Source organism: Somniosus microcephalus, chromosome 8 (genome assembly GCF_052327205.1).
Source record: "Somniosus microcephalus isolate GS21.2 chromosome 8, FLI_Smic_1.0, whole genome shotgun sequence".
NCBI classification, from domain to species: domain Eukaryota; kingdom Metazoa; phylum Chordata; class Chondrichthyes; order Squaliformes; family Somniosidae; genus Somniosus; species Somniosus microcephalus.
The window spans coordinates 231,789,935-231,816,933 of record NC_140994.1 but is presented as its reverse complement, the minus strand read 5'-3'; the positions used below and the strand labels follow the sequence as shown (position 1 = coordinate 231,816,933).

The 26,999-nt window shown below is 43.0% G+C and overlaps 1 long non-coding RNA gene across 1 annotated transcript in view; it reads left to right on the top strand.

The window, feature by feature from the left end:
- LOC147114147 (uncharacterized) overlaps positions 1-26,999 on the top strand; it is a 1,113,696-nt gene that overhangs the window by 211,179 nt on the left and 875,518 nt on the right. The window contains exon 2 of the long non-coding RNA XR_015079158.1: positions 21,755-21,841. This is a non-coding gene — a long non-coding RNA (uncharacterized LOC147114147). The remainder of the gene's footprint in view (positions 1-21,754; positions 21,842-26,999) is intronic.

Below are 26,999 nucleotides of genomic sequence, written 5' to 3'. Positions count from 1 at the left end.
TCATCTCAGTCCTAAATGGCCGACCCCTTATTCTGAGACTGTGACCCCTGGTTCTAGACTCCCCAGCCAGGGGAAACATCCTCCCTGCATCTTCCCTGTCAAGCCCTGCAAGAATTTTGCATGTTTTAATAAGATCACCTCTCATTCTTCTAAACTCGAGAGAATATAGGCCTAGTCTGCTCAATCTCTCCTCATAGGACAATCCTCCCATCCCAGGGACCAGTTTGGTGAACCTTAGTCGCAATCACTATCATCTCCATTTTCAAGCTAATTTTATTTTTTCCTCTTCTACAGACCAAGTTAAGTCTGTTACAGTGTCTGTTTTTCTATATACAGTACACACCAGGTAATATCTGCCTCAGTGTCAGCTCTTTTTGTACAGCACACACGTGGGTGATAGCTGTACTCTATCATCAGAATCTGTCATAGTGCCAGCTTCTGTATACAAAGTGTGTAAATTATGGTATTGTACCATGAACGCCTATTTCACTGTCAGCTCCAGGAAAAGTAGAACAATTCAATCAGATCGGGTACTGCAGGGCTTTATCAGGACAACGATAGAGAGAATGGCTAGTTTAACTTAATTATAGAATAGTCAACGTGTGGGTTTTGGATGATGTCCAGAATGATGACAGAAAAGCTGAAACATTTTAGGAGAGATTGTTCTCTTCACTGCACTTGAGGAAATAGGGCCAGAGACCCAGAATATCACACCTTTCCCCCCTACACTATGACATTACCAGAGCTCTCACCAGAGGGCCTAACTTGCCGTAGGAGCATGCCCATTGTTGAAATATAAATGAGGTAGGAAGATGTGTTCCCAGCCCGATTGACTCAGAGTGTGACCACGTGGCACAGAAATGGAAGAGCATCCCAAAAAGGCCAGCAATAGGGCTTGTGCCAGGACCCCTGCACAAGCCCCAATGCGGGCACTTGAGAGTGCAGCTGTGATCATCTTGGACTTGCAGTCCCTCCCCTGCCCAACCCCCCTTCCCAGTACAAGTCCCCGCCAAGAGGCAGCCTTGTACCTGGAGAGTGCTCAAGCCTGGAAATTTGAAAGTACTGTTCCTTCAGCAAGCACAGTGCATCTCTGGTGGGGATGGGGAGGGCAAGAGGAAAATCCACCCTCTTATCATAGAATCAGCACAGAAAGAGGCCAATCATGCCTGTGCCGGTTCTTTAAAAGAGCTATCCAATTAGTCCCAAACCCCAGCTCTTTTTCCATTACCCTGTAAATTTTTCCTTTTCAAGTATTTATCCAATTCCCTTTTGAAAGTTACTATTAAATTTGCTTCTGCCAACCTTTCAGGCAGTACATTCCAGATCATAATAACATGCTACATAAAAAAAAAATTCTCATCGCCCCTCAAAAAGAGCAGTAGTCCTAATACCGACCCCTGGGGGGCACCACTGTATACTTCCCTCCAGTCTGAAAAACAATCGTTCACCACTTCTCTGCTTTCTGTCCCTCAGCCAATTTTGTGTCCATGCTGTCACTGTCCCTTTAATCCCATGGGCTTCAGTTTTGCTAACTCGTCTATTATGTGGTGTAGTGTATGTACCTTTAAGGGGAGAACTACTTTTTTACAGCTCCTGTATACTGTAGTACCGGCAGTGACCACACCTGTATATAAACCCTGAGTAGGGATCTGTACTTTTAGTTTTAGAGTAACCCTCATCCAGTAAACACCTGTTGATTGTTCCTCTGCAGTCTCTGTCGATTTATTGAAGGACACCATACATCAAAATTCACAGATTTAACATGTGGTACTTTATCAAATGCTTTTTGAAAGTCTAGATGCACATCATCAACAGCACTACCCTTATCAACCCTCTTCGTTACTTCTGTTTACCATATGAATTCCAAATTTGGATAAACTTCCATATATTCACATACAGGCATCCATTATATTCTGTAACACATTTTACGTATTCATTTTCTTACTAATATTGTGGTCTGTTTCTTCAATAAGGAGGTTTATTGCAATGTCATTTAAGTCGATGGGCATTACCATAGGAAGTGCATAAAGGTTATTAGCCCTTTTATGATGCAGAACTTAATAGTACATATTTTACCCCCTGCAGTATTACCTGCTTTCTTTTCCCAACAGCAGATTAGTGTTATGTTGCATCCTGAGTCAGTGTAATAACCAATGCTGCTGACATACCCGACACCTGGGAGGTTCCCTGATCATCTGTACCTGCTCACAACTTTAAGTGTTGTAGGGAAACTTCCCAACTGCATCGCTGCACACAAGCCTAAAAAGCAGGACAGATGTTTGCCTGCATTGTTGAGAATCATGAGCAAGTGCAGGTGATCTATGATCTTCCAGATAAATTAAAAAACTTGTAAAGTATACACTGGTACTAGGGCCCACACACCATGAGAAGCAGGGCAGGTCCAACCAAAATGGTGGTCACGTAGAGCTAATCAATGGAAGCTGTAGTATCTCATTTATCTGCTCTATAAAACACTTGCACAGTTAAAGTAGTGGGTAATTAGTAAGTCATATAATTAATGATCTAATTACTCAAATAATTGAATTTATTTACTTACAGTAAGTTCTCTTTCCTTGTCTCCTAGGGATAGTATGAAGTCTGATTTATTCACTCCTGAGGTTTCACTCGTTCAAGCTCATTCCTTGCATGAAGCCAGAGTACAAAGCAGCCTTGAACCTCTCTCATTTGCCCTCTTCCTATTTGTTTGTACCTGACCTCACCATTTTGTAACCTGTCTTATACCCCTGTAGGTTCTTTCTGGGAGTCACAAATCACACTCTGATTGGTTTCAGGACCTACGTCTCTGCTGTTGTGAACCAATCTCTGTCAAGGTCAAGCACAGTTAATCCTGTGATTGAGTGAAGGGGTGGGCTGAAAATAAACACCTTTCGATATGTGATCCTTACAGTGAGGGCAGCTGGAGTCTTGCCTGAAGCTTCTGCAATGTAAAAATATTTGAATTATTTTACCAATAACCACGTTAAAAAAATCCCCTCACACTTCTCTTTAACAAAGTGTTTGTGAAAGAAAGGAACACTTGCATTTATGCAGGACCCTTATCACATCTCTCAGAAACATCTCCAAAACTCTCAGGCAGTTAATCATTTGGAAATACAGTAACTTGTTATGTAGGAAAGTGTGGCTGCCATTTAGCACAGTTAATCTATTTAGTGGCATTGGTTGAGAAAGGAATGTGGCCCAGAACACTAGAAGAATAGAGCCATGGGACCTTTTAAAAGTACATATTACAAAGCTTATTCTGTGACCATGGATTGGAATATCAAGGTTGGAAGCTTGAACCCACAACCTTCTGGCTCAGAGGAAAGATTGCTGCCAAGTGAACCATTTTTGAACTTAGAGGGAAAATGGGATTTTCTACTTGGACAGAATCCCACCAAAACTCGAGAGTGAGATTTTTTCTGCACCAATGGCCTGCTACTTAACCCAGATGATTTCCCAGAGTCACCCTCGTTTGCACAATTTAGGTGTGGGATTTGAGTTATGTGAAGGAACTAGAGACGCTGGGATTGTTTTCCTTCGAGCAGAGAAGGTTAAGGGGAGATTTAATGGTGGTGTTCACAATTGTGAAGGCATTTAATAGAGTAAATAAGGAGAAACTGCTTCCACAGCCGGAGGATGCCGATTTCAGATAATTGGCAAATGAACCAGAGGGGAGATGAGGCGAGTTTTATTTACGCAGCAAGTTGTTATAATCTGGAATACACTGCCTGAAAGAGTAGTGGTATCTGATTCAATAATCATTTTAAAAGGAGCATTGGACGTGAAAAGGAAACAATTTGCAGCGCTATGGGGAAAGAGCAGAGGAGTGGGATTAAATGGACAGCACTTTCAAAGAGCTGGCACACGCACTGTGGGCCAAATGGTGGCCTCCTGTGCTGTATCGTTCTAGAGGAGCTCCTAGCAAGATTCCTGTTATGTTCATAAATAAATAGACGTTTTCATTATGAACAGCTAGCTTGAGCTAGTCATTTATTCAGTCATGTGGACGAGTGTACAGGCATCCATCTTGACTACTGCCTTGTGGGTAGCCCACTACTAAACATACAGCTCCACCTAGCGTACCATTCTAGAATGACATTTTACTGATCATTACATCCCCCTTCCTTAGAGGTTAAACAAAATCAATATCAATCAATATCAATCAATCATAACGACATAAACATCTTCACAACAGTCAACACATTTTCAAAGCTTTACTTTATGAACTCTAAGCTTTTCATTCTTTTATTATAGTTTTTCTTTGTACTCAAAGATTAAGTCTATCAGGCTTTATTACTTCACGTGTGGATCTTCTCAGCACAGGTAAGTCTGATGGCCTAGAAATTGAGTTTGCGCTGCGCCAGGGCTTTAGCGCCGGCGCTAAGTCCCTTTGCGCGCGCCAAAAATTCAGTAGCGCTGCGCCCAAACGGCTGCCGGCGCTACTGAAGGGTTTTAGCGCCTGAAAACTGGCGCTATTCCGGCGCTGCGGCGCCCGCTGCGGTGCGGCAGGCTCGGGAAGTGCAGGCCTCCTCCTTCCGTTAAGGAGGAGCTGCCTGCACCCGGCCGCGGCCCGCGCAAATCTCTGCAAAAATGAGCCCGGCACCTCGGACAAGTGCCGGGCTTGCATCTGTTCCGGGGGGGGGGGGGGTGGGGGGAGAAGTCCGGGGAGGGAGCTGCGGGCAGGCGGCCGGCGGGAAAGCGGCCGGCCACCGCGCCTCCTTAAAGCGCCGGTGCAGACTCCGGCAACACTCGTTTGCCGGAGTCTTAGTTGCGGCTGCCACTGGCGAGGCGGCCGCAACTGAATTTCGGCTTGGGGCTGGGTTACCACGGCAACCGGGACGCTGCGCACACCGATGATGTCATCGGTGCCGGCGCAGCGCTACCGGTCTACCGCCGCGGAAGGGCCCCAGGCAATTTAGGAACCGGCGCCAATTGCAGCGCTAGGCCCTCTAGCGCCGCAAAATCGGTGCTAAGGGCACTGAATTTCTAGGCCGATGTGTTTTCATGAGAGCCTGTATGTGTGTTTGTGTTAGATTGTTCTGGTGGTGAGTGACAAGATTCAGTTGCGGCATTGTCATCGATTTGCTCTTGGATAGTTTCTTGTGTTTTCAGGAGGGAACAGCGGTTCCTCCTGAGAATCTGTCCTTCCTCAGTTCTAACAGTGTATGACCTTGGTCCTACTTCCTCAAGAACTGTAGCTTTCCTGTTCCATGCATCTGGATCCTCAATCCTGACAACATCATCCCTTGTCAATGGTTTCAGAGTTTTGGATGACTTGTCATAGTGTGATTTCTGTTTCAGCTTTAACAGTTGAAGTCTCTGTCTTAGTTCCTTACTCTGCTATTCTTTTGCACAGCAGGGTAGCATGGTACGCAACTTGCGACCCATTAGGAGTTCAGCAGGTGAAGAACCACAGTCTAAAGGGGAGGCTCGGTAGCTCAGCAGGGTGAGATAAGGATCAGACTTGCTTTCTGTTGCTTTCTTCAGCAGCTGTTTGAGAACTTGATCACCTTTCTCTGCCTTACCATTCGACTGAGCATACAGGGGACTGGATGTGATGTGTTGAAAGTCATAATGTGCTGCAAACTGTTGCCACTCCTTACAGTTGAAGCACGGACCATTGTCGTTAATGGCAATCCTGGGAATTCCATGTCTGGCGAAGATGGATTTAATATGTATTATGACACTGCTTGCTGATGTGCTTGAGAGCAGCGCCATCTCAGGATAGTTAGAATAGTAGTCAATCACTATTAGATAGTCTTTACCGTCCATACCAACCTTTTGCCATGGTGCTGTTGGTAAGTTAGCTACTGTCATTGGTTCCTTTGCTTGTTTGTTTTGGTGTTTCTGACATGTCTCACATTTGCCTATCATGTTCTCAATGTCCTTACTTATGCCAAGCCAATAAACAGTGTCTCTTGCTCTCCTTTTGCATTTTTCAATTCCGAGGTGTCCCTCATGAATCCTTTTGAGCATGTCTCGACGTAGAGCCTGTGGAATGACTATTCTGTTCTGTTTTAGTTATAGTCCACTTGCGATACTCAACTCTGACCTGATGTGATAGTACTTTGGACAGGAACCTTTTGGCCAACCATGATGAATGTTCTCTATTACTGTTTGTAACACTGTATCTTTTACTGTTTCTTCCGCTATTTGCTTTGATTTTGTGTCTGACACGGGCAGCGCAGCAGTGACCATACTCACATGAACATACACGTCTTCCTCAGGAGAGCTCACATGACTCATTGTGGGTGCTCGGGATAGTGCATCTGCTAACACTATGTGTTTGCCTGGTGTGTAGATCAGTTCAAAGTCATATCTTTGCAACTTCATCATGAGTCGTTGAATCCTTGGAGACATCTCATTCAGGTTTTTTTTTATGATGGCAACCAGTGGGCAGTGGTCTGTCTCAACTGTGAAGGTGGGAAGTCCATATATGTAGCCATGGAACTTTTCTAGTCCAACTACCAAGCCTAGACATTCCTTTTCAATCTGGGCGTATCAACACTCAGAATCAGTCATAGACCTGGAGGCATAGGCAACAGGCTTCCAATCTTCACCCTCTGCTTGTAGCAAGACCGCGCCTAAGCCATCTTTTGATGCACCCGTTGACACTTTGATTCTCATTGTTGGGTCAAAGAAGGTGAGTACAGGTGTGGTTGTCAGCACTGTTTTGAGGTTCATCCACTCTTGTTCATGTCTTTCTGTCCATGCGAACTCATTTGTTTTATGTAGCAGGTCTCGCAGACAGGCTGTCTTGGCTGACAAGTTAGGAATGAACTTTCCAATGAAGTTTATCATCCCCATGATGCGTAGCACTCCTTTTTTGTCAGTGGGTCGGGGCATTTTGAGTATTGCGTTTACTTTTTCCATATCTGGCTCTATTCCTTTACCAGATAGATTATCTCCTAGGAAAGTGACTTCCTGGACGCCAACTGACACTTGGCTTTGTTGAGCTTCAGTCCATTCCGGCGTATGCTCTGTAGCACTTTAGTCAGTCTCTCATTGTGTTCTTTCAGTGTGGAGCCCCAGATGATGATGTCATCAACATAGACCCGAAATCCTTCCAGACCTTCAATTATGTGTTCCATCGCTCTATGAAAGATTTCAGATGCAGATATTATCCCGAAAGGCATTCTGAGGAAACAATACCTGCCAAATGGTGTGTTGAAGGTACAGTATTTGGTGCTCTCTTCATCCAGTTTTAGTTGCCAAAATCCTTGTGAGGCATTGAGCTTTGTTGAAGTATCTGGCACCTGACATTTCACTGGTGATTTCTTCTCGCTTGGGAATCTGGTAGTGTTCACGTTTTATGTTTGCATTTAAGTCCTTTGGATCCATGCATACTCTTAGATCATTGTTCTTTTTCTTTACACATACCATGGAGTGAACCCAGTCTGTTGGCTCTTCGACTTTCCTGATGACTCCTTCTGTCCAGTTCTTTCTTGAGCCGGTCACGCAGGGGTGCTGGAGCTCTCTGTGGAGCATGTACCACCGGCTGAGCATCCTCCTTTAGCTGGATCTTGTAAGTAAATGGTAGAACTCCAAATCCTTTGAACACATCCTGGAAATTACTCAATACAGAATCCACTGAATCATCTGGTCTGCTTATGGCACAGTTTATACGGTAGACTCTCTTGACCAGTTCGAAGTCCTCACAAGCTTTGTCACCTAGTAGTGAATCAAGTCCTTCAGCCACAACAGAAAACATGAGATGATGCACTTTGTCTTTGACTGTCACTTTCAGTGTGCATACACCTAAGCTATCTATTTTCTGTCCATTATACGGTGGCATAGTGGTTAGCACTGTTGCCTCACAGCGCCAGGGACCCGGATTCGAATCTGGCCTCGGGTGACTGTCTGTGTGGAGTTTGCACATTCTCCCCGTGTTTGCGTGGGTTTCCTCCGGGTGCTCCGGTTTCCTCCCACAGTCCAAAGATGTGCGGGTTAGGTTGATCGGCTATGATAAATTGACCCTTAGTGTTAGGGGGATTAAATACGTGGGGTTACGGGGATAGAGTGGGATTTGTGTTGGTGTAGGGGTTACGGGGATCGGGTGGGATATGTGTTGGCGCAGGCTCGATGGGCCGAAATGGCCTCTATCTGCACTGTGGGGTTTCTGTGATTCTGTGATTATAGTTTTTCAGTAGTACTGACTTTTTCTGTATTTTGGGCTTTTCTTTCATATTTTTAATGTCACTCATACTGATTAAGATTGCTTTTGCCCCAGTGTCTAGTTTCAATGTAACTAATGCTCCATTTACCTGCAGTGGCATTATCCATTTGTCCTCTTTTACTGCATTAACTTTATTTTCAGCATTGTCCATTCCTGAGTGCTGCACATTTTCTGTATCCTTTTCGATATTGTCACATGACACCATTCCTACAAAAAATGTCTCACTTAAATCAGTGTCCTCAATCACATTGACTTGTTGCCCTTTCTTTGTTTTTACTTTGGAAAAGCATTGTTTGGCAAAGTGATTTTTCCATTACATTTTGTGCACATTTTCCCAAACGCTGGGCATTGTCTTGGCTGGTGCTGGTAACCACAGTGTTTACAATTTAAAATTCCATCCTCCGATTGCTTTGCATTTCTGTTCTGCCCACGTTTCTTCCCCTTGTAGGATACAGCATCGACAGCAGCACAGTCACTCATTACAGTCGCATCATTATTAATTTCACTGAAAGTCTTTGCGTGCTGTTGAGCTAGCTCACTGGCATGGCATATTTTCACAGCATTCTCCAATGTTAGTTCAGTCTCTCTCAACAGACGTTCCCTGACTTTCTTATCATGAATACCAAACACAATCTCGTCACAAATCATGGATGATTTCAGTTCAGAGAAATTACATGTCTGTGGTTTCAGTTTCAGATCAGTCACAAAGCTATCAAAAGTCTCATTTTGCTGCTGTGTCCGTTAATGGAACACGTACCTCTCAAAGGTCTCGTTCTTTTTGGGAGAACAATGTGTATCAAACTTCTTTAGCACATCGTCCATTTTTTCTCTGTCCTCCTCTTGATCAAATACAAATGTATTAAATACCTCTATTGCCTGCGGGCCTGCAACCGTGAGCAGTAACGCTATTTTCCTTGTGTCTGGCATTGTACCGAACCCGATGGCAGCAATATAGAGTTCGAATTGTTGTTTGAAAGTCCGCCAATTGCAGTCAACATTCCCCGTGAGTTTCAAACCCTCCGGTGGCTTCAAATTCTCCATGTCGCATTTCGCAATATTCAGCAGATATTACCAATTCTGGTACCATGTTATGTTCATAAATAAATAGACGTTTTCATTATGAACAGCTAGCTTGAGCTAGTCATTTATTCAGCCATGTGGACTAGTGTACAGGCATCCATCTTGACTACTGCCTTGTGGGTAGCCCACTACTAAACATACAGTTCCACCTATTGTACCATTTCTAGAATGACATGTTACTGATCATTTCAATTCCCACTGGTGTCATAAGCCTGCCTCTGTGCGGAGCGGCGTGGGGTGGGCATGGAGGGAAATCACTCATTCAGGCCTAGGGCACTTGCAGCAGCAGAGTGGGGGCAGATGCCTCCGGGCCTGGGCATCTAATAATGGACTGACTGAATTGATTGCACTCTCTTGGAAGTGGAATGAGGGGGGATTTCAATTTGGACTCTTTCTCTGCCCCCCATAGCATCATTTTATGCCAGGAAGACTTGGGGCTGGATTTTACTTACTGAGACGATTTGGGGGACGGAACTCCTGCCTTCCATGTTCTAGTCCCGCCCCCAGCGATGTCTGATGAACAGACGCTATTTTGCCCTGATTGGCCTTGTTAATCCCACCCTGCAGGCTTGCCGGCCAATTAAGGGAAAGCCGGTGTCAGATGACATCAGTTGATGATGCTTCATCTGTCAGTTTTCTTAAAGGCATATGCACCACACTTGTTTGACAGATGATTTGACAGTGTTTGACAGCATTGAGGTGCTGTCAATCACTGACAATCACTGTACAAAGGTGAGCCCTTTCACCTAGGCTCTCCAATTACTCTCTCCTTAGGATAAAACAGATAGCAGCTGCAGCTGAGATTGCAGAAGCCATCTGTCACTTCTCCCGATGAGATGAGCCTACACAAACATTTCACAGCTTGTCACCTGCAGAAACATCTAATCACATTAAAAATTACTTTCACAACATTTCCTTACCTCTGATACTAACCATTGTCCCATTGCATCCTTCACATCACTTCTGTAGCTGTCATCCAAACACCAACATAACAACAGACCCACAGCACGCCTCACTTACCCTGGCGGGATTCCCCAACGTCGGGAAGCCCGCAGCAGCCGTCAAAAAATTGGGAAAAGCCTCTTAACTGCCTGTTAACTACCTGTTGACAGGCAGTTAAGTGGCAATAATCCTCTTCCCTTCGCTAGGAGTCGGGTCCCTGCGCAAATCGGGGACCTGACTCCTGGGAAGATTGGTTGGAGGCGGGTTAGGAGCAGATTCGGGACCCGCTCCCATTCTTTTTGACTTTCCCAGCAGTCCCGTCTCCAAACCTGCCTCCACAGGGCTGGTAAAATCCAGCCCCTTGTGTCCCTAGTGTCCAGTGTTGCTTTGGGGCTAATGACACGATGTATGCGGTGTGATGATTTTTCATTTCAGTATGCAGACCCATACTTGAGAGGACTTATTCTGCGCCACTGAACAATGAGAAGGAGGTGATATGTGTCCCCGAGCATTTGTACACCCCCACCCACACCAGATCTGCTGGTGGAAAGTCTAGGCAGAAATCTTCAATTGAAGAGTGTCATACTGGCCCAGGCATAATAGGCTGAATGACCTGCTTCTGTGCTGCACCTTCTGCATCATATTAACATAACAACAGGTCTCACATTCTTCTCTAATTATGCCGTTCGCTGGAGATCACCAACCATTAAATGGGCAGATGTGCTTGTCTCCAGAGATTGCTTAACTCTCTGAATGTTCATGACAAGGGCACTGCAGAGTTCTACTTGCTACCAGTGATCACTGTTAAGTGCAGCATCGAAAGCTCTGACTGAAGTCTATCAATGTCAGTGCATATACTGGCACTGAACACAAATGTAGTGAAGCACGTTGAGCATCAGCAATTTGTTATCTTTGTTTCCTTTTCTTTTTATCGTTGTTTCCATTTCTTTTATCCTTTCTCATTTTGTTTTCTTGCAAACTTGCTCTCTCTCACACACACTGTTTCTCTTTTGCTGGCCTGGAAGCTGAATGGCAGCAGATATTTATGGAAAATCTCTTTATTAACATCATGTTTCAGGAACAACATGATATCATGGAGCTCAGTAACTGAGAATGAAGGAAAAACTGTGCATGCATATGTGTGTGTTTATTTATATTACATATATATATACATGTGTTTATATATCATTTGGTCTGTGAGTGTATTGAGAACTGTTACACCCTTCTGGGATTCAGAGGACCAAGTTTACCACTCTGCTTCTATCTCATTGTTTATGACTTTGTCTGAAGCACGTATTACTCCAATGTAGCAAACCCTCAGTCATCCACATCCTCTGTCTAATTGAATATCAACCCCCATACACTATGTTGATCCAATAAAAAGGAACACACCGCTCCCTTCACTGTGTGTATGTGGACTAACACAGGCTATATCAGTTCTTTTATGTTATCATTGTTTAATGATGTTGTTATCTGTTATGTTCTAGCCATTAGCTTCAGTTTGAGCAGCTATTATAGAGTAACCAGGAAGCAATGCTTCCAGAGCAGTGCAGCTTGTAATTGCAAAAGCCATTAGTACAGTAGGTGGCTTTGGAAAAATCATCTCTGGATTTATTGACTAATTTTAAATGGAATTGTTGTTAAAGGAAGTAGAGGTTATGGTATTGTTATAATGTCAATCTCTAATCTGTTACTGGGAACGTAAGTGATTCCAGTGTTATGATTTAACCCACTGAGTGCTAGTCAGTGTACGAGGCAATAATTCACTCCAATCCAGCACGATATGATTCATGTCCATCTGAGTCTTAAGATCCTGTTGTGCAAAGCTGTGCATCAGAAGCACTGAATCATAAAATTTGCCCATTGTACACATTGTGTAAAAGTGAGCAATCAGATTAATTTGGCGACTATAGAGCTTATGTTTCTTTCAAAGTCGGTGACACATGTTATGCACCAGGCTAAATTGACTAATTCTCTCCCTTGCGGTCCTGTGTGGCTCATGTGTTTCTTCGTATCACTCTGTAGGGTCCTAAATAAGGAGACAAAAACTAACCCAAACAGATGAGTGGATATACGTTGACATTGCTCATGGCGGGCCGGAAAGTGACACTCTTTTATCACTTGGGCCTGCCAAGCCTGAATAGAAACCATCATTCCCAGAGTGGCCTGTCTACAGCAGTTTTCTATAACTGGAATTAACAACAAATTCACCAGTTGGATTGAAAGCAGAGGATGATGATGAATGGAAACAGCTCTGTTTGATGGGCAGTTGCTAATAGAGTTCTTTCGGGCTCCATTTTAGATCACCTACTATGACATTAGTTACAAATGATGTGAAAGAAAGAAAGAATTGGTACTACAAAAATTGCTGAAGATACCAAGCTATATGGCCAGATGATCATATAAGTAAGATGAACCTTCAAAGAGATCTGGACCAATTAAGCTGATAAGCTAAGGAATGGCAGATGGGTTTTAATGTAGATAAATGTAAGGAAATGCACTTTGTTCCAGGAAACAGGTGTGCATGCAATGAAAGGATTTGTTCTGGCAAAAGTGTACAAGAATTTGAACACAATCGTCGATCATTCGTGGAATATTTTGACAAAAACGGTTTGAATGTTAGGTCCTGTGGAAGTTGGTGACAGAAATGCAGAATATCATGGAAGTTTCTAGATAAAATTAGGTATACTTAAAGGACTTAAGGGGGTTCTATCTCAATGAAAAAAAGTATTTGGTAGAAATGTTATAGTTTAAGAAGAATCACTTGTTCCAAACACTTCTTCATGTCTTATGAATTAATATAACTGTAATAGAAATGTGAAATTTGTGGCTATAGTGTGTTGCCTGAACACATCATTTAAAAAAATTCCACTGTATACAACTATGGTGAAATGTTTGTTTCCAATCTCGCAATACTGCTATGAAGAGCAATGCTGTTTTATCATTTCTGTCACTAATGCCAGTAGCACAGGGCATTAAAATGCTAATACAGTATGTTACTAAAACAATTACCCTCTCACCCTGGACATTCCCCCTAGTACGGCTCTCATCTTTGCTCCCTTAACTCCAAGGGACGCAGACTTGAACGGATATGGCGGACAACTGGATTAGCCATTCACCGCCAGATCTGGCTGGACCACATAAAGCACTATCGGGCCCTGCTCTCGTCTGCCAAAATTGCTCACTATTCCAGAATCATTCTGGAATGCAAAGATAAACCCCGGCTCCTATTCTCTACTGCTAACCATCTTCTTAAACCCCTCTCTCCTGTCTCCTCCACCCTCACCTCCAATAACAAGTGTGAGGAACTCATGGACTTCTTTGACTCTAAGATTGAGACCATCTGTTCAGCAGTCTCTGCCACTTCCCTTCCTTCCCCTAGCCCACCGGGCCAAACTTCCTCTAAGGGTCCTCCCTGCCCTAGGCCTAAACTCACATCTTTCTCCAGTTTCTCTCCGATCTCCCCTCATGATCTCTCTGCGCTCATCTGGTCTATGAGACCCACCTCCTGTTCCCTCGGCCCTATTCCCACCAAACTGCTGACCACCCAACTTCCTTTTCTGGCTCCCATGTTAGCTGATATTGTTAATGGTTTTCTCTCCTCAGCTACTGTCCCCCTCTCCCTCAAATCTGCTGTCATCACCCCGCTCCTCAAAAACACAAACCTTGATCCCTCCGCCCTTGCAAACTACTGCCCCATCTCCAACCTCCCTTTCCTGTCCAAAGTCCTTGAACGTGTTGTCGCCTCCCAAATCTGTGCCCATCTTTCCCGCAATTCCATGTTTGAATTCCTCCAACCAGGTTTCCGCCCCTGCCACAGTACCGAAACGGCTCTCATCAAAGTCACAAATGACATCCTTTGTGACTGTGACAAAGGTAAACTATCCCTCCTCATCCTTCTTGACTTGTCTGCAGCCTTTGACACGGTTGACCACTCCATCCTTCTCCAACGCCACTCCACCGTCATCCAGCTGGGTGGGACTGCACTCGCCTGGTTCCATTCTTATCTATCTAATCGTAACCAGAGAATCACCTGCAATAGCTTCTCTACCCACTCCCGCATCGTTACCTCTGGTGTCCCCCAAGGATCTATCCTTGGCCCCCTCCTAGTTCTCATCTACATGTTGCCCCTTGGTGACATCTTCTGAAAACACAGCGTCAGTTTCCACATGTACGCTGACGACACCCAGCTCTACCTCACTACCTCTTCTCTCTGTAACATTTGCATATTGAATTATCATTGGCCCGCAGGCATCTGTAAGGAATACCTATTACATTCACATGTGATCACATGCTGAGTTGTCATTGGCCTGCAGGCATCTGTAAGGACAACTATTGTTTAGAAGACCCAGGCTAGGGGTCCTAATGCCAGGCTTTCCCCACTGGTGCTGCTGTGAGTAAGATCACAGACTTAATGCTTAATAAAAGAGTTGAACTGTAATACTCCGTTGTCCTGCAAGTTATTATTTTTGTAAAAAGTGTGCAAAACAAGACGCTCTCGACCCCTCCACGGTGTCGAAATTGTCAGATTGCTTGTCCGACGTACAGTTCTGGATGAGCAAAAATTTTCTCCAATTAAATATTGGGAAGACCGAAGCCATTGGGCTGGGTTTTCTGAATGGAGACGTGTTGGAGGTGGGACTGCTGCTTGCCCGATTTCAGTCCCGCCTCCATCAGCTTCTGGCCAACCAGCAGGATTTTCCCCTGATTGACATTGTTAAGCCCGCCCAGCGGGCCCAGCAGGCCAATTAGGGGGAAGTCAGTGACAGAGCACGTCAACATATGACGTGTCATCTGTCAAGAACTTTTGAAAGAACTTATGATATTCTGTGTAGTTTGATGAGTCCTTGTGTTCAGAACTCATCAAACCTTTCTACTTTGTAGAAATCAGATGACTGTTTGATCGGAGGATCCAGCAGCCAGTCTGTGATCTCTACAATGGAGATGTCTGGACTCCGACTCCACAGCGGCTTAAGGCTGTAGGCAGAAACAAAGGTAAGTTAATATTTTCTAACACTTTACACTCACCTCACATACTTACCACTCCACACTTGCACCCATCACTCATCTTTACATCGCACATTCAGACCCCTTTGACCCCTGCAGACCTCCTACTCGGCTCTTACACCCTGGTGGGGTTCCCCCAGGTCGGGAAGCCCGCACTTCAGAATGAAAAATGGGGATAATCCTATTTCTGCCTGTTAACTACCTGTTAACAGGCAGTTAATAGGCTTTAATCCCTTCCCGCCTCCAAGGAGACGGGATCCGGGGCATGACAGCTTCCCGCCTCCTGGCAAGAGGGCACGGAGGTGGGTTGGGGGGCGGGTTTTCCATCGCCCCCAAATTCTACAACTTTACCGGCAGTCCCGCCTCCATACCCACTTCCTCGGGGCTGAGAAAACCCAGCCCATTGATTTCGGTCCCCGCCTCAAACTCCGTTCCCTAGCCACTGACTCCATCCCTCTCCCTAACACTGTAACATCGCCTGTCTCCGCCCTTGCCTCAGCTTATCCGCTGCTGAAACCCTCATCCATGCCTTTGCTACCTCTAGACTTGACTATTCCAATGCACTCCTGGCTGGCCTCCCACATTCCACCCTATGTAAATTTGACGTCATCCAAAACTCGGCTGTCCGTGTCCTAACCCGCACCAAGTCCCATTCACCCATCACCCCTGTGCTCGCTGACCTACATTGGCTCCCGGTTAAGCAGCGCCTCGATTTCAAAATTCTCATCCTTGTTTTCAAATCCCTCCATGGCCTCGCCCCTTCCTATCTCTATAATCTCCTTCAGCCTCACAACCCCCTGAGATATCTGCACTCCTTTAATTCTGCCCTCTTGAGCATTCCCAATTATAATCGCTCAACCTTTGGTGGTTGTGCCTTCAGTTGCCTAGGGCCCAAACTCTGGAATTCCCTCCCTAAACCTCTCCGCTTCTCTACCTCTCTTTCCTCCTTTAAGACACTCCTTAAAACCTACCTCTTTGACCAAGTTTTTGGTTACCTGCCCTAATTTATCCTTATGTGGATCGGTGTGAAATTTTTTGTCTTGTAATACTCCTGTGCAGCACCTTGGGACGTTTTACTATGTTAAAGGCGCTATATAAATACATGTTGTTGTTGTTGTTATAAAGACTTGAAGCACGCAGCGTGGGTTATTAATTCCAGTCGGTGCATCCAGGGAGGTGGAGATCTCTTCTGCACAGAATTGGAGAGGGTGGGGAGGGGTGGGGGAGAGAAATTGGGGCAGTGACAGTCAAGCAACACAGCTGGCTGAAGAATCAGCCATGATCTCATTGAATGGTGGAACCGGCTCGAGGGGCTAAATGGCCTACTCCTGTTGCTATGTTTGAACAGCATAACCCAAAATTTCAGAAGTGCTGGGCTGCCATAACCTCTGCGTCAGGAGAATGCTATGCAGTACAGAAGCCTCTAGAGCAATGCAATCTTGTTACATAGTAAATGTAGCCCTTCACTGTGTGATGTATGCTTTTCACCATCTAAGACATATGAATGATACCCTAAATGGCTCCTAGTACACAGTGGCAGATATTGACCTTGAAACTCCATCAGGTAAAGAATTCAAAACGATAGTATTCCATTCTGCATATGTGTGAAAACGCAAGGTGTTTGTTTCTTGTCATCAGCTTCATCACCAGCCTATTTCATAGTCTATGCTGTTGTTATGTCCTGTTTAATTCAATCCATTTTCCACAGATGCTTGATGGTAGAGTTTTGGTTTGGCTTACTGTCTCAGTGCATGTCAGTGGAAAATAACCAGAAACATTGGGGGAAGTGAAATTCACATGTTTGTCTCCACAATTACTGACCTACTAATGGAATCACATTTTCAGAAATCACATGTTTAGAAGTTACAGGTTCAGATGGTTTTATTACTGAGTCATTAATTATGGAGGAAAACAAACATTTTCCTGTTTTTATTGAGGAATTTCAAGCCCCCAGATTTATTATTGGCGCAATGTTTCTTTCAACACTGGCATTGCTCAAGGAGTATAGTTTAAAATCTCACATGTAGATAGAGTTAATATCGTATCTCCTTATTGAGGGTTAGAGATATGAAGTAAACTTCCACCTGATCACAATTTAAAGCAGTGACAAAGCACCACCCTTTCACATTGAAAGTATCCAATTAGCTGCTTGTTTGGACCTGACTATTTGGTTGGATATACAAATCCAAACTGCAAAAATCGCTTAGATTTTCACTGGCAAGGTTAAACTGTTTCAAGATTTAGTTTTTTCAGGTCTGTTACATGCATCCCATGAGAGAGACATATGCCACCGAGCAGCTCCGTTGATTGATGGGCACAAATTTCATTATCAAGAACAGATTACAGAAACTTACCTAATTATGTCGGTATGTTGACAAACTGCTCCAGATATCCACAGAGCTAATTTAAATAGAGGATGCCAACAGACCAAACCTCTCCATTCACCCCCATTGTATAAAATTCCAATGGGCTGAAGCCATTCGTTTATTATCATTGTGCTGAAATGCAATGGAATAAATCGCTTTCCTTCACCCCCACAGAATTCCGATGAACAAAATCACTTCCTTTGGAGGGTCCCCTGATTAGATATAACACTTCTATGAAGAAAAGATGTCTTCAAACTTGCCTTCTCTTTAAAACTACTTCGAGTACCTCAAATGCATGTGCTATGCAACATTGCAGAGAAAGCTTGACATGGCAATTTCTGCTACTCTTGCCTCCCATTTATCCCTGTAACTGGAAATTGGACTGGCTAAGATTTAGAAGGAAATAAGATCTTTTGAATTAGGATTTCAAGCTAATGTGATTGCTTCTGAGCCTGAACTTTCAGAGGTTTGAGTTTATGCTCCACAATCGGAAAATTGCTTACCTTAAAAATGTCAGTATTGGCTCAGTGGTAGCACTCTTGCCTCTGAGTCACAAGGTCATGGATTCAAGCCTCACTCCAAAGACTTCAGCACATAATCTAGGCTGACAATTCAGTGCAGTACTAAGGGAGTGCTGCACTGTCAGAGTTGGTGCTCTTTGGATGAGGCATTAAACTAAGGTCCCGTCTGCTCTCTCAGGCGAAGTTAAACAATTCCATGGTACCAACATTTATCTCTCAACCAGCATCACTAAAAAAGATTAACTGGTCATTTAGCTCATTGCTGTTTGTGCGAACATTATTTTTTATTATTCATTTATGGGATGTGGGCATCACTGGCAAGGCCAGCATTTATTGCCCATCCCTAATTGCCCTTGAGAAGGTGGTGGTGAGCCGTCTTCTTGAACCGCTGTAGTCGATGTGATGAAAGTACTCCCACAGTGCTGTTAGGGAGGGAGTTCCAGGATTTTGACCCAGCGACGATGAAGGATCAGTGATATATTTCCAAGTCAGGATGGTGTGTGACTTGGAGGGGAACTTGGAAGTGATGGTGTTCCCATGTGCCTGCTGCCCTTGTCCTTCTAGGTGGAAGAGGTTGCAGGTTTCGGAGGTGCTGCCAAAGAAGCCTTGGTGAGTTGCTGCAGTGCATCTTGTAGATGGTGCACACTGCAGCCACGGTACGCCGGTGGTGGAGGAAGTGAGTGTTTGAGGTGGTGGATGGGGTGTCAATCAAGCGGGCTGCTTTGTCCTGGATGGTGTTGAGCTTCTTGAGTGTTGTTGGAGCTGCACTCATCCAGGCTAGTGGAGAGTATTCCATCACACTCCATACTTGTGCCTTGTAGATGGTGGAAAGGCTTTGGGGAGTCAGGAGGTGAGACACTCACCGCAGAATAGCTAGCCTCTGACCTGCTCTTGTTGCCACAGTATTTATGTGGCTGGTCCAGTTATGTTTCTAGTCAATGGTGACCCCCAGGATGTTGATGGTGGGGGATTCGGCGATGGTAATGCCGTTGAATGTCATGGGGAGGTGGTTAGACTCTCGCTTGTTGGAGATAGTCATTGCCTGGTACTTTTGTGGCGCAAATGTTACCTGCCACTTATCAGCCCAAGCCTGAACGTCGTCCAGGTCTTGTTGCATGCAGGCATGGACTGCTTCATTATCTGAGGAGTTGTGCTGTGCACAAATTGTGTTTTCCTACATTACAACAGTGACTACACTTCAGAAGTTCTTCATTGGCTGTGAAGCACTTTGGGACATTTTGAGGATGTGCTGCATAAATGCAATTTTTTTCTTTCTTTCCTATTAACTTATGTTGCATAAAATACTAATGGACCCATTTCCGTTGTATAAGATTTTTGAATTAAAACGTAAAATGTTATACAATCTTCCAGTTTTTAGTGTACAGGACATGAAATTTGGCAGCCTGCTGTCAAATATAACCTAGAGATAGCAGGGCATCGTAAGAATCAAATCCATTTCAGGTAAAGTAGAAAGTTCAGCATTTTCTGTTTATATTTTGCATGAAATTTCAACAGTCCTAAATTAGGTTGTGGAAGACAGATTAGCCACTCGACATTTTAATCCGTGGTTTATGGATCTTCAGGTGCGAGGACAAAAATTACTTGTCAGAAAAAAAAGATAATTCTTAATGTGTGAGGCTAGATAATTAGTGCCAGCAGCATATTGAAGCATGAGGGGCATCATAGTCAAGCACAATACTGTCCCCATGTGAAAGTTCCAGCAGAAGCAACTGGATAGTAATCAGGCGAGCTCAAACCTGGCCGATTTTTGTTCCCCCCATCCTTTGCCCAGAGGCACTGAAGACAATTATAGCATCTCAACTGCTCTCTTGGCTGAGATCAACGAACTCCACACAGAACAAGGATTGAACTTGGGGGCTGTCTAGTCGATGTGGCTCAGGAAACACAATCACTTTGTCATCAAGAAAACAGTTTTGTACCTGATCCTTCCTTCCTCCTTCAGAGACCCCTGAAGGTCTTCAAGATGGAAAAAAATATAAGACTTTGTTTATTAAGAGTAATTTATTTTGGATCAGTTTCCATTTCACATTCTTCCTAGCTGCTTGGCTGCGACCAGGTACAAGAAGCTTTGGTTTATATTGTAAATTTGATGTGTTTATCTCATTAAATCCATCCGAATTTTCCTTTGACAAATGCAGTCATATTATTGAGTTCCATGCTGCAGGTTGGTGAAATAAACCCAGATCATACTGTACAAAATATTAATGAGAAGGATTCATTTCTTTCTTAAATAAACTTAATGTAAGATTGCAGTTGGCTTTTCTGTGCCATCAAACATTTATTGGTGGCCTTTGTAGTTTCTTCTTCCCAACTTTCTGAGGGGACCTGTGTATCCAAACTGAATTCTAATGGTATACCAGTAGGAGGGTCACATCTTACAACTTTAATAATTTACAAAAATGAGATGTTGTTAGAAAAGAAGGATTATCAAAAGGACTGCTGGTGATATCATTGCACTATTACACTACAGGTAACACTTAAATAAGGATGTACTTTGAATCATACTGCATAGAAGGAAGCCATTCAGTACATCGCGCCTGTGGGGCTCTTTGAAAGAGCTATCCAATTAGTCCCACTCTCCTGCTCTTTCCCCATAGCCCTGCAAGAATTTCCTTTTCAAGAATATGCCTTTGTTACTTCTAGAGATGTCTATTCCAATGCACTCCTGGCTGGCCTCCCACGTTCTACCCTCCGTAAACTTGAGGTTATCCAAAACTCTGCTGCCCGTGTCCTAACTCGCACCAAGTCCTGTTCACCCATCATCCCTGTTCTCGCTCCCAGTTAAGCAACGCCTCGATTTTAAAATTCTCATCCTTGTTTTCAAATGCCTCCATGGTTGCTTATTACCTATTTGACCAGTAATATCCAGTGCAGTAGTTCACATCAAAAGAGGAAGCCTTTGGGAAGTGATGGTTTAAGGGTTAGACACTGGCCGATTGCTAAAGGACCTGGGGTTCAAATCCACCGGAATGAAATTAAATTCTGTCTGCCTGATGTAAGGGTCCCTGGCCAGTCTCAAACCAATTCCTTACAGACACGGGCCTACGCTACAAAACTTCAGCACTAAAGTGGTAAACTCATTCAAGAGGTGCTACAAAATGGGAAAATATCATAAAGGAGTAATAAGGGTCACCTTCTGAGGTTGGAGCTATAGCATGGTCTTTAGGTCGTGTACAGAGAGTTTTACTCTGTATCCAGCTGTACTTTACCTAACTTGGGAATGCTTGATGCTGATACTGAGTGGCAAAATAGGAAGTATCTAATTTCCCAACATGAACATCCTTCATCTTAACATAAAGAATTCATGAAAAAAATAGTTTATTGTCAAACAAATTCTGCAATAAACTCAAAGGTGAAGATAATACATTTTTAAAGATGGCATTTTAATCAGTGATTCAAAGTGTCATATTAAAATATTGTACTGATTGACAATTCTGTTAATAATGGTGTGGGATAAACAATTGGATAATTTGACCTTCAATTCTTTATATGCATTGTTATATTAAAATATACTATAAAATGTATTTTCATTGAAATTGGGTAAACATTGAATAACTTAATGGAAATAAATACATCTTTTGCCACTGTGGCTACCAGTTGTCACTGTCTGAGACAATCTATTTTATTTTGTATTTCAACAGATCGATGACTGAAGGACCACTTCTTGGACAAAGCTGTGCTACATGGTCCAACGATTTTCATTGCGATTTGCTAAAGGATTCATAATGGTAGGGACACATATTTCTGTTTAATTTCTGCTCTTTGTCATTGTTATTATGTATTCCTCTTCAAATAATTGATAGTGCAGATGGTTACAAGAGAGACACTATCTCCACAATGAATGCAGACACCCCTTGGGATGGGTTGGGACAAGGAAATGGTAAACTGACAGATAGTTATATTTTGTATCGAGATATAAGTAGTTCACATTTTGTTTGGAGATATACATAGGCATGTACAAATGCTGTAGGTGGGATGGAACACGTATTGAACTAGAATGAAATAGGAAAGCAAATGGAATGGATGGGGGATTTGCTTGGAAGGAATGGAATGAGAGAGTTAATGGGATGGACTGGGCATGGGAATCATACATGAATGGAATAGAATTATTAGCCTGTTCATGTTTCATCATCTGCAGAATGGTAGCCCATCCAGTACTAATAGAGGAGGGGGTGAGAACCTATAATGGCCCATTAGCTGATAACTCAGAAATAATATAGATAGTTATCTTCCTTCATAACAAAGCTTTACTAGCGATGTCTAATTTATGTAATATGATGATTAGAGTCCATTTATCTACCTGCAGAGATGCTCCAGTGCTCGGTATATAATACACTGGACAGTTTATTTGGTAATTATGAGTGATGAGCGTATTATGGTTGTTTCATCACACCATTGTTTTTTGTGATACAATGTATATACATTCTTGGTACAAGATGATATTGGCTGTTTATGTTGAATGTGGAGTTTGTGTTCAATGAAACGAACAATAAGCTGATTGAAAATGGAAATCTGATGTTCTGAGAGGGTTTATTGGAAGTACCTGAGATAGCAGCATGCTCAAAGTTCATCACAGTCTTTTTAATATTAATAGACACAGAGTTTCCATTTCAAATCTTTTAAATATTTGCAATTATGGACCTGGCGTTTAGATTACTTTTGTTTACAGTCGCTGTGCTTGCCCTTTACAGCTACTTCTAACAGTGATAACCTTTTAAAATATAACATGTTTATTAATGGGAAGATGTTTGGCATCAATTTCAGTTTTATTGATCTCCAAAGACGTCATATTAGTTTATAACCGGAAGCTTTGTGCAGTACCAGTTTTTACCCACCAGATGTGACTAGAGTACTTTGTAAGTAATCTACTATAGACTTTATAGCATCCACCAGAGACCTCTAGAGACAGTAAAAAGGAACAATGTTACATTGTTATCAGGCAGTAAGATTCCCTCATTCAATTTTCATCAGCCACTGAGGTCCCAGTGAAGATGTCACTTTGTAAATGGGATTTTGACGTTCTTTGAGCTTCAATAATAACATTCACTGAAATCTTTCCAGAAATAATAGCCAGCACATCCCCAACCACATTGTTTTACTAACGTTTAGGTCAGTGTAGATGTTGATTTAAGCAGGCAATACCCACCAACTCTGCCAAGGGAAAGAAGACAGAGAATTGGATCTTATTTGAACAGGCATCAACATTAAGGGGCTGTAAGATATTGGACCTGGTTTGTAAAAGGAATACAATATCTGTTGAAAAGGCACTCCGATCTTGGTAAAATGAATATACTGCCCATGCCAGCGTATCCAAGTAGTTCAGCAAAGTGACTTGTCAACAATGACTGCATCATTATGCCATGATACCAGGTCTGTAGGGGCTATATGGTCTGTACAATGTCAAGTTTAAAGTACAAGGTGATGCCCAAGACTGAGAAACATGGTGAAAATTCAAGACTTTTTACAGCCTTGCAACTGCTCCTGGTAGTAATGATTGATAGCTTATATTATGAAGATGTACAGGAAAATTATTTAAAGGAATAATTAATCAGATCAATGCTGATCTTGAGTGTCCTCTTCTGGAAGTGTGAACAAACAAGTGATTGGACAACTGGACATATGTCCTCCTCTTTATTTGTCAAGTAAAACAGTACTTGAGCTAGGGATCGTGTCTAATGAATTACTTATCAATAGTGACTGCAAGACCTTAGAACCAACAGAATCATCATAGCCTACCACTCATCAACTCTATGAAAGATGTTCCCCACTCATAATCATAACCACACCCTTAACTATTTATGGTCTCTTCTGCTGTTTGTTTTCACTGCTGTCCACACAGTAGAGCCAGTGTGAAGGTAGACCACTTCCACAATGGCTATTATGGTGTCTCAGTCAAGGAGTTGCTGATGCTGGGATAGAGATAGAAATGCATGAAGAAGCAAAGAAGGAAAAATTAGAATTTCCTGCAATATCAAGACCACAGTGCGACTAGAGACATAATGAGAAAAGTAATGAGGTTTAACTCCGATTTGAAAAGGCACAGAGGGATCTCACACATGGAAATATTCCATAGGAACTTGAACAAAGACCATTTGAGTCCACTTGGCCAGCCCCAGAGTTCAAAAGCAAAGTACACTGTTCACTACATATATCCCTCAATTGATTTTCTTATCAAATGCCTGTGCAACTCCCTCTTAAAGTTACTGATGTTATCAGCCTCAGTTGTCCCCTTTGCCAGTCTATTCCAAATATTCAGCAACATCTTCGCAAAATAGTTACATCTGATCTCTCCATTCACCTTACCTCTTCGGAGCTTCTTCTTATGCCTCCTCATCGTCATTCCTAGGTTGTGTTTCTCAAGGTTCAATTCATCACTGTCCATGAGGATTTTGAGTAGCTCAATAAGATCCTCTCTCACTCTTCTCTATTCTTTCTGTGCAAGAAGCCCACATAATTATTCTCCTATGAACATCCAAGGTGAGGTACATTCTTACTGCTCCAGCTGTCTGCAGCGTATGGCTATTATGGTGTTGCTTACTTACACTTCAATGTGAGAGAGTGGTACCCAGAGGCACTCAATTTAAATATTGTCCAAATGTTTCGGGTCACATAGGACACGTGTGGTTTGAGATAAGCACTCAAACAATTTTTAATCATTTATTTTATTAAAGTTAGAACATTTTACAAATGAATTTTATATAAAACTCTCTTTTTGTGATACTGTGGTTGCTTAGTTGAGAAAACCTGTTTGCTGCATATTCACTGGTTATGTATAGACATGCCTAATTAACATATTAAATGGCATCTGCTATGTGCTTGTTTGCTTCGACATGTAATTAATCTGGATTTTAATGTACAATAAAGTTTTTATTGGGAAGTAATTAAGTTAGATCATGTGGATTGGTTCTTAAGGAGGCTGCTAAGATGGTGCCACACAGAGATGGCAAGGATGGAGGTCCTTCCAGGGGTGTTTTCACAGCGGTGCGCTCGTCTGCTGTTGAGATGTGCTGCATTTTTAATCTTTCTCTCCGACATAAGTCACAAATTAACAAGACAGTCTCATCCGCATTTTACATGATTCCATGCTCCTGCTCTTGTACTTTCAGCATTATCTGCTGAGACCGTTTATATTTGAAAATGCGATGTTAATAATGTGAAGTCTCTGAAATTGAGCTCTCACTAATAACACTCATGGCACATAAGCTATATTGTATTTGGGCTTCATTTAGTGGAATTTGTAAATCATTTATGATCCTTTTAAGTGTGCGGTTAGTCACACAACAATTTGCAAAGGTCCAGGATTATTAGATTTCTGTTCATTATAAAACTGTGTATTAGGGCTACCCTGGGTGCAATTATGAGAAGTCTTGTTGCAAAATGAGTCATAAAATTTGCAGCTTAAAAATTGCTGAACTGGGGCAAAATCCAACAAGGACCAAACAAGCGAAGCAGTCTTAACCCCTTCAGTGGAGGTTTCTCCGTCAGCTTTCGAGATGTAATGCAACCCACTTCAATGCATCACTTTGGGACAGTAAACATCATTAGAATTCTCTCCAAAATTCCACCTAGAATCAGAGAATCATAGAAATTTACAGCACAGAAGGAGGTCATTCGGCCCATCTTGTCCATGCCGGCTGACAAAGAACTATCCACCCTAATCCCACTTTCCAGCACTTGGTCCGTAGCCCTGTAGATTATGGTACTTCAAGTGCATATCCAAGTACTTTTAAAATGTGATGAGGGTCTCTGCCACTACCAACCTTTCAGACAGTGAGTTCCAGAGCCGCACCAGCCTCTGGGTGAAAACATTCTCCTCAAATCCCCTCTAAACCTCCGACTAATTACTTCAAATCTATGCCCCCTGGTTATTGACCCTTCTGATAGGTCCTTCCTATCCACTCTATCTAGGCCCCTCATAATTTTATATACCTCAATTAAGTCTCCCCTCAGCCTCCTCTGTTCCAAAGAAAACAATCCCAGCCTATCCAATCTTTCCTCATAGCTAAAATTCCCCAGCCGAGGCAACATCCTCGTAAATCTCCTCGGCACCCCCTCTAGTGCAATCACATCCTTCCTGTAATGTGACCAGAACTGCACGCAGTGTTCTAGCTGCGGCCTAACTAGTGTTTTATACAGTTCAAGCATAACCCCTCTGCTCTTATATTCTATGCCTTGGCTAACAAAGGCAAGTATCCCATATGCCTTCTTAACCCCCTTATCTACCTGTCCTGCTACCTTCAGGGATCTGTGGACATGCACTCCAAGATCCCTCTGATCTTCTGCACTTCTCGGTGTCCTACCATTTATAGTGTATTCCCTTGCCTTGTTAGCCCTCCCCAAATGCATTACCTCACACTTCTCCAGATTGAATTCCATTTGCTACCTGACCAGTCCATTGATATCTTCCTGCAGTCTGCAGCTGTCTTCTTCATTATCAACCACATGGCCAATTTTTGTATCATCTGCAAACTTCTTAATCAAACTTCCTGCATTCAAATCCAAATCATTGATATATACCACAAAAAGTAAAGGACCCAGTACTGAACCCTGCAGAGCCCCACTGGAAACAGCCTTCCAATCACATAAACAGCATTCAACCATTACCCTTTGTTTCCTGCCTCTGAGCCAATTTTGGATCCAACTTGCTACTTTGTCTTGGATCCCATGGGCTTTTACTTTCATGACCAGTCTGTCATGCAGGACCTTATCAAAAGCCTTGCTAAAATCCATATAGGCTACATCAAACACACTACCCTCATCGACCCTCCTTGTTACCTCAAAATTCAATCAAGCTAGACAGACACGACCTTCCCTTAACAAATCCATGCTGACTGTCCCAGATTAATCCGTGTCTTTCTAAATGAAGATTTATCCTGTCCCTCAGAA